The 9126-nt window shown below is 40.2% G+C and overlaps 1 protein-coding gene across 5 annotated transcripts in view; it reads right to left on the reverse strand.

Annotated features, from left to right (window-relative positions):
• The window catches only part of dlgap1b (discs, large (Drosophila) homolog-associated protein 1b), an 83606-nt gene that overhangs the window by 49345 nt on the left and 25135 nt on the right, over positions 1 to 9126 (reverse strand). For all 5 annotated transcript variants that reach the window (XM_034861959.1, XM_034861956.1, XM_034861954.1 and 2 more), the window contains exon 2: positions 6225 to 6310. The gene's annotated coding sequence lies outside the window, so the exon portion shown is untranslated. The remainder of the gene's footprint in view (positions 1 to 6224; positions 6311 to 9126) is intronic.

Genomic DNA, 9126 nt, shown 5'->3' on the forward strand with positions numbered 1-9126 from the left:
ATATATAAGATAGAAAGATATATGTCAAAGATAGAAAAAATCCTCTTGCAGGGGACTGAGGTAGCATACATTCAACACTTAACTGAAAAAAAAAAATACATGAAGTGTGCACTAAAGTGTGACATATTAGGAAAATCTGAATTAACGAGAAACGTGATGAATGACTGGTGGCTCTGATTTGTAGTGGGGGGCGTTTTTTTGGGTCCTATTAAAAGGAAACGAGAAGAGTTATTCTGAGTGTGATGTAAAAAAAAAAGAAGAAATGTAGCCCAAATATGAAAGATCTACAGAGCACAAGGGGTCACTGAACAGGTTGATGTGCTATGACAGTCACAGACCACAATATCTCAACTCAAATAAACACCTTTGACGGCAGGCTTACCCCACCTGTGACATTTCTTTTGGAGCATACCGGGGCCTTTCCATCACAATTATCAAAACAACAAATAAGGGAATATCTCTTTGGAGAATGGTATTTATCACTTCAGTGGATTTCCACAGACTTGAAGAATCTATGCCAAGGAATACTGAAGCTGTTTTTGCTGTATATTTGTGGCCTATTGCCTTACTAACACTCTTGTCCCCAATCCATACAAGTGGACAGTATAAAATCGGATGGAATTCAACATTTCTGAATGATGTATTTATTTTTCAGGATTTTGTGCTACAATGACAAATTATATTCTAATCATGAGTTTATATGGTATGAAAATAAAGTGTGTAATATTCTTCCTTAACATGCATTTTATCACAGTTCCTCTCAAAGTGGGACAACTTAGCAATAAAGCTATTCTGAGCCTGCCAACAAACAAGCTAATAAAACATCAGGTAAAAAGCATCTTCATATGTTTGGATATGCACATTTCCATTGGGGCTCACAGAGAATAATAACTTTCATGTTTATATTCTCTCTTAAGAACTGTGAAATCTGAGGGGGCTAATCCTTGACTATGTGGAAGCGGCATAGTGCTGTGACGGAGATAACTAAATTGAACCCTGAAGAGTCAGGCTGTATGTATGTGTTTGTGCATCTCTGTGCATTGACGTAACACACTGCAGCCTCATCTATCAACTGCGGCCATGACCCACATGTGAAAAAGATGCTAATGCTGCTAATGCCAGTGTAAGGCTCACAACCGTTCCCTACTTGTGGCATGTTTCCTGTGTTCGTACACTTGTGGCTGATAACAAGACTGCTGCTGCTTCATTACAGCTGCTATTTCCACTCATGCAGTTGCTTGTGAGCAAAACAAATAAACTGAACATGGACAATTAAACTTTACAAAAAAACTGTATCTATTCAGCAGCCTTGCTATGCGTTTTAATCCTCTGCAGATTCACCAAAAATGTGATGCATCATTGCACGTCTTGCAAAGCATTCACATTGTTTTATGAAAAAAACATAATGACCCACATTTCCTGCTGAAACAAGCAGTGTGTGTGTGTGTGCGTGCACTTTGATTGTACAGTATGCACAGTACAGTCACTTGCCACTGTCAGGCAGCTTTATCATCAAACGGCTGCCAGAGGCATCCAGAGAGTCTTCAGACCAGAGTGATTTCAAACAACCGCTTCCACAGTTAATTACATGTAAGGAAACAAAACTGACCTCAAGTGCACGGAGAGAAAATGTTGATATGCTTTTAGCTGATGTATTCTAAAAACCTATAGTGTCCTTTGCATTTTATTTTTCTTAGAAAATATGTGCTTATTAAAAGAGTATACATTGTATTAACAACATGCCACTGAAGCCCAATACCAAACAATAACTTATGATGTGCATATAATTCTGTAATAAAGTAACTCCCTCCAGTTTGGAAAATAATTAAGCTTGCAGAAAAAATAGCTAATTTAGCTGTACATTTTTTTGTCTTTTTAAGATCATTTTTGGGGCATTTTAGGCCTTTATTTTCATAGGACAGATGAAGACATGAAAGGGGAGAGAACAGAGGAATAACATGCAGCAAAAGGCAACAGGTCGGAGTCAAACCTGCCGCCGCTGCATTGAGAAATACAACTCTACATAAGGGCGCCTGCTCTAGTAGGTGAGCTACCCAGTCGCACAGCTGTCCATTTCTTTTGGGGAAACACTTTAAATAATTAGCTGACGACGAACCTATTCATAAGATCACCTGAACTACACCTCTCAGAGTGCAAGGCTATCTGCTTAACTTCTGAGGGCAGAGGTCAAAGACGGGTTAAGGGATGTACTTGGGTTACCAAATGAGAAAAAGCTGGATGATTTGTGCCTCTCCCTAACGGTGGCATGTCACAACAAGGACACATTAACAGACGTCTGACGGATATGGGAGCAAGATCCAACTGAGCGAGAGGGTTGGGGAGAGGGTGTCTGACCCCCCGTCTTCTCGCATGAGTGCTGGTGGATGCGTATTCAATGCCTCACATATATACACAAGGAAAGCAATCCCAAATACAATACCTTGCATACACACCCTACAAACATGCACACTCACACAGAGGCAATATTCCATCTTTCCCTGCACACTGTGGAGATCTAAGCCTGTACAGAGAGCAGGTGTCAGACCAGGTGAACGGCCGCTGTGCGCTGACGGTTCCCAGCTGACATCTCATCAAAACTTGGCGACACGGAGAGAGGGCATGAAAATTCCAAACAATGAAATCAGCCAGGCTAATGCCATCAAAATGGACTCAATTATGTCTCCTGTCAACACAGGTTTAGCCAACGTCTATCAAAGACTCAAGACTGGGGCCTTGTTACTAAACTCAGATTACTGAGACTGTTTCCCTTCAGCAGGAATTCTGTGGCTGTTTCCTGTGCCAAGAGCGGGTAGCTGTGGTCAGCAAGTCATTCAGGGCAGAACATCTATAATAAATAACATTTAATTGGAAGAATAGAAAGAGACATGAGATGAGAAACAGAGTAATGCACAAAAAAGCTATTGCAGCATGGAGTTGTTTTTCAGATGCATGTTCATGTCTGCCTCTAATTAACTCTTGTTTGTTTAAGATTCACTCCAGCTGGCCAGAATTATACAAGCGAATATCCTCAAAGCAAAATACCTCTCAATTTAAGATTTTACATGTTATTTGTATATCCGAGGTCCATTGAATCAATATTTCTGGATATTAAAACTTCCTTGAGCTAGAAATAGTGCATCCACAAATAACTGATTTTTCAGAGCAATTACAACTATTTGCTAACTATTCATTCAACAATGTTCAGAATGTTCTGTTCTTTTACAGGACAAACACTGAGTGTGTGAAGTAGCACTTCACAGGCTATCATTGACAGGGATGTTATAGTCAGGTTTGAATGGATACTAAAGAGTATGCAGATCAAGTTAAGTGTAAAACACCAGTAATTAAGTGTTGCTAATTGTGAAAGATGATCTACTGTTGAGCTGCGTGGGAGGAAACTAAAAGCATTTGTCTCGAGTGCAATGTCAAATATTTTGCATTTTCAAGGATACTTAACTTACAATAACTTTTTCATGTTAGTATGATCATTGAGTCTGAGATTTTACGATGTGATAAAAAGTACATTAAGTAAATCTCGTGCCTTTGCCACCCCAGCATGTGTCAATTGGTGGCAACAAAGCATTGAGGGTGTAAGGTCTGATGAGTGTTTCATGAATGACCAAATAACTGTGAAATGTGCCCCTCATTGAGCAAGTTAAATTAGCTTCCCATTTCATAGTTTGCTCAGGTGCACAGATAACTCCGTCGTAATGAGGTGACACACATCACATTAAATAGCATTAACTTTTGGAATATTAAATGTTGGCAACACTCAGGATGTGAACTATGGTTAAGGAGTCTCATTTATGCAACAAAGAGATGTGATCTCAAACTAGTCTTTAAGAAAGGTAGGAAAAAAAAAATTACATTAAGTTTGGAAATGTGTTATTATGAATTAATGAACTGGGGAACCTCAAAGATAAGGACGTTCTAGCTGAGGGTTTCTTTGTGCTCTATATTTAAATATATGAAGGCCTCATTAATACCTTAATCACAAAAACATTTGAAACGCGGAACTATTTATAGAGTTGCTGAAAGCTTGGATGGATTAATAAATGCTTCCCTTGGTTTCTCAAAAGTGCTTATGCATGCTCAGGGCTTTATGCTCACATCAAACACCGTCTAAGAACTAGCATTGTCTACTGCAACCTATTTATGCCGATGTGTATTCTTGACAAACCTCTTCTTTGGTAGCCTGCAGTGGAAGAACTGGATCACACCACCTTGTGTTAAAGCTCCCTGCAGCTGAACAAATGTGTTGCCTTGCACGCTGACTACAGTAGATAAGCTTAGTCCGGGCAGTTTATTGTTCATTTGTGAGTATTGAAATGTAATGTAATTGTATGAGGGAAAGCTCTAACACATCTTCCTAATGGCAGCAGTGTACGTAATGTCCAACTGGATGTCCAGTCCAGCTTTGGGTGGCACTCTTCCATCTCTACCGTACCCTTCACCAATCTTTGATCATTCCTCTTCTATCTTTCCCTACCCAACTCCGGGTGTCCGTTCTGTTCTGCTGTGATTACCAATATCGGCACAATGGCTTTCTTCCCACTGGCCAAGATTTACCTCATCTGATTGTCCCTAATTACACACTCATTCGTTGCCTAATCTCCATAAACGCACTCCACAGAAAACCGCTTGAAGTTGGAATCGCAAAATGTTATTTTTTACAGGATAACATCAAGATTGCTGTATATAATGAAGAGTGTGACTGCACAGTGGGATTTCTGTGATACGGTCTCAGCTATCAACCTGTTTATCCCACTGCCTTCCCTCCCTCAGAACACATTGGCTGTGAGTCTGTTTGTAAACCACATTACTTCTTTTCAAATAGCTTTTGATGATGACCCGAGTCAGAGAAATGATATGTTTTCAAATGATAAGCTGTGCTTGCTTTAAATCCAGCTTTTTGGCAGTGGGTCCAGGCCTCAGGGTTCAGGGTTGGCTCGTCTACAAGAACTGAGCCAGAGTCGGGATCCCATGCATGATTATATATTAACCACTCATGGTAATGACAGTGCACTATTCCCATTCTAATACATCTGCAGCTTTTGTAATTTTTATGAACACTTTAATTCCGGAAAAATTTTAACATTCTGAAAAAACACTTGTTTTTCTAAATGATTTTATAAGCACTTAGACTAGATTGTGAACTACTAAATCAATTTTTTTTTAAATGGTTGCATTTGGTTGGGAATGGTCTTTTGTTTGTATGGGACGTGTGAAAGGAAGAACTTTGTAGAATATTAAAGTGTTGAGTGACAAAACTTAACAAACAGCACAGTCAGCCCTTGGCCCCAGTCTATGCCTGTGATACCATGTGATACCATTACATTTGAGTCACAGAGCAGATTTTCTGGAAAAATAAATACCCAGCGATCTTTGAAAAGCTGAGAATGCTGTTTAACAGCTGGTGTGAAGACGTTTCCAGAATCCTTAAGGACTCTTACAGAGTTCTTTTTGTAAAAATGTAACATTCATGAACAGGATAGACCACTCATCTATCAGCATGTGAAAGTAGTAAAACGTTGGTTCTAATGTCCGGTGATAATGTAATGCTAGCAGGTTTTTTGTGTCCAAAGACAAAAATAACTAAATCCTTTGCCCTCCCTTCTGTTTGCTGTCTGCACAACATTGCTAGAGTGCTTTGACTTATGCCTGGCACAGTGAACATGTTCAGCACTTTTACTCATTATTAAGAACTTTTGCACACTTTTTAAACTGTTTATCTCGCCACCTCCATCTGCTCTGTCACCAGTTGTTAATATACAAAACAGGAAAAACATTTAAACCAAACGGCCTCTGTGAAACCTTGTATCATTGCCACATCTTTCCATCATCCCCCTTTTTCCTACCATTCGCCCCTCTGTCGCTCTCCACTCAACATTTGTGTCTCTTTTTGTCCCGTTTATTGATGGTAGCCTGTCAACCTTGGCAGATGCTGTTTGACTAATTGTGCACTAAAGGTTGCAGCTTGTGCGTTGAAGTCTGAACTCAAATGGTCAAAGGTGAATTGTAAGTGTGCAGGTGCAAAAATGTACAGTGTTCAGAGTTGATATTATATTTATCAAAGTTTTTCTGACGGCTTAACCTCAGTGAACCCCACTATATAGGAAATCACTCCCTGTGCATTAATACAAGTTGTATCCATAGCCATGTATGGCAGCACTGTAGGCATGGTGATCTAGAGAAAAAGCATGCAGGTAAGTGTAATACCTTACCTTCTTTATTGTCTCATCTTTGGCATCTTTTCTCTCCTGTGCTTAATTCCAGGCTCCTCGTCCTCGATGCCTGCACATGTCTCCACCTTGATGTGAACAAAGAGAGTCCATGGTTGAGAATTTATCACAACATATCAAAACACTCCTGTGGTGCCCTGGTGGCTAATGTGCTGGTCCATGTGCTCATGCTGTGCTCTTGCTCCCTGTATTTTTTTCAGACTCGATTCAGTGTTGCAATTACTGGTCAAATGCTGGGGCATGGTGGATAACACAAAAAAAAAAACACAAGACACATACAAAACCTTTCCTGCTTCAAGTAGACCCCGGAGGAAATTTAAAACCTTGATTTGAATTGACTAGAGAGGGTGAACTAAAAGACATTAAAAATGGTACATCATCAGCTGTGCCCAGTTTTTTCACAGCGTAACCATGTTGGTTTTGATCCAAACACTGTCTTTTGGGAAGCAACATCTAGGGGAAAAGGCAGCAAAGAAGGGAGGGGACTGCAGAATTCATAACCAGTAAAAAGAAAAGTTATGGGTAGAAAATTCATTTTAAACCTATTTGAGCGTCTTTCAATTTAGCATGTTAAGTCCTCGAGGTGTTTTGAGGGAGGGTGAAACCAGTCTTTGTCTTGGAGCAATAACTCACTCTGCTTTACCAGTAAGCAGATCACCAACACTCTGCTCCCATTTCTTAAAGCACACGACAGTGGCTTGTCATGTTGTTCAGGATTTTTATCCTCACATGAAAAATCCTTGTGTAAGAATCATCCAGCTTTGTGGATTACATAATTATCCCTTGTAATAGCCTATCAAACCAGATGCAATATTGTTTGTTTGAGAATAAACTAACAATTCATTCTCTAGAAAGAATCCATCTCGTGATATCCCACGAAGGGGACGAAAAGAAGGTGGCAGGTAGTTCAATGTGGGGGCATGGAACAGATGGTGGTCTGTCCGACGCTCGCCAGGTGGGACTTGGTTTTGACAGGTTGCCCACGCACACCCACGCATAGACACAGGTCGCGGGGAAGTATTGATACTCCAGGGGGGCTTCATTGCTTTTTCACATGACAAGGATGCAGGGATACTAATACACCCGAAGTCTGGCAAAGTGCATGCAAAGTTGGTGCAGAATTGTTACTAAACACAACACTATCCACATAACCTACTATTTATCCTATCATGCTAGTCACCTAGCTTGCTAATTGTAAGTACACCACTCACGCCAATGTTTGTTAGAAAGAAGTACGGTTAATAACTCAAAAGGTACTGCGGCTATTTCTACTACATACTGTAACTCTTAGAGTACCTCTAAGTTGCCTTTTATGTGTAAACATTTTGAAGTTCAATATCTCAAAACCACTTAGCTTGTACATAGAACTTTGTAATCCCAAGGTGACTTACAGTCTGAGGAAGATTTACAAAGCGAATTACACTTTTATACCACACAGCAGCCTTAACTGTTATGACTATTGATAGCATTATAAACATATGATAGTACGACAATCTAAATATCAAGAGTGGTAAAACGGTCTTTAAATGAACAGCTTCATATTTTCAAGTGAATAACTTTAGTAGCAGATGAGATTTCACATCTCATGTGTCCTTTCTTCTCTGTCAATCATGTCACCTCTGCAGGGGAAAATTTCAATTTCACACTCTGCTTTGATGCATAACATTCACAACACTTAAACACCGGTACTGAAACAGAGAGAGGGTTGGGGAGGGCTGGCCTGTTAAAAAATGGATCAACATATGTATTCATGAATTAGTAAACAGCCAAGGGATGAATATAAATGAATACATGAGACAAACCGGTGACATGCTAATACAGCTTTCACTGCTCTCTGTGCAAGTAAGCAGAAAAGGCAAAGCAGACCCAATGGCCATCACCGAGCTGTGTCTTACTTTGTAGATTGGACTTGAAGAAGTTGTTCAAAGTATTCCTCTCCAGTGTGCTTCCTGTAATTCCACTGCATCTCTCAAATTCACTGTATTCACTCTCTGCAATCTGAATAATTCATGAGTGAACAATAAATAACCAAAAAAGGAAAGAAAAGAAGCGCTCTAAAAGGGGAAATGACTGACCTGCTATGCAAAATACAGTACATGGAAGTCAGGAGAGCAATATGCAGTGAGAGGTATAAGACAGGGAGGAAAAACGACAGGGGTAACAGAAACAGAAACACAGAAAAAATAATAAGAGGGAAATAAAATAATAGCTGTACAAGTGAGAAATATTTCCTCTCTTGTTAAAAAAGAAGACAAAAAACTCCATGTGCTAGAGTGTGATACCATATGTATTCGTGAATCTCTTAGAGCACAATCAATGGGGTAAGCGATACATAAAAGATGAGTTTGAGTTTGACCTGTGCACTGAGGGGGAGGGGAAGTATTTTGCAGAGCCTGGACCGGAGGAGATGGAGATTTAGACTCTGTCAGGGCATCCTTTGAAGTTTTGGCAGATGAGGATGGGCTGTGTATCAGCCCGTGGCCCTGCTGCATTAACCCCCCAAGCCCCAGCTATGCATGCACTGAGTCAGCAGCAGTGAGCTGGCCAGCTTTGGAAGCACAGATCCATTTTACAGACTGAGCCATTATTTAAACTTAAGCAGTGATTATCTCTATGCTTTATAACATTTTATTAAACCTTCGTTTTTATTTGACCTGTATTTATTCAGGGAAGGTTCATTGAGAATGCCCTGGTCGCATTCACACATTCATACCTGGAAGCTGCTCGGTATAAGGGAGGGACAAGTTCTTTCACTTTCCCCACCCAGATTTTATCCTTTTGGTCTGAGGATTGAACCGATGACCTCCCGATCACAAGCCCGCTTCTTTTATCTTAAGGCCACCACTGCCCCTAGCAGCATGACTTCACACAAGTCGGTGCAGAT

The sequence above is a fragment of the Etheostoma cragini genome, chromosome 22, assembly GCF_013103735.1.
Source record: "Etheostoma cragini isolate CJK2018 chromosome 22, CSU_Ecrag_1.0, whole genome shotgun sequence".
NCBI classification, from domain to species: Eukaryota; Metazoa; Chordata; class Actinopteri; order Perciformes; family Percidae; genus Etheostoma; species Etheostoma cragini.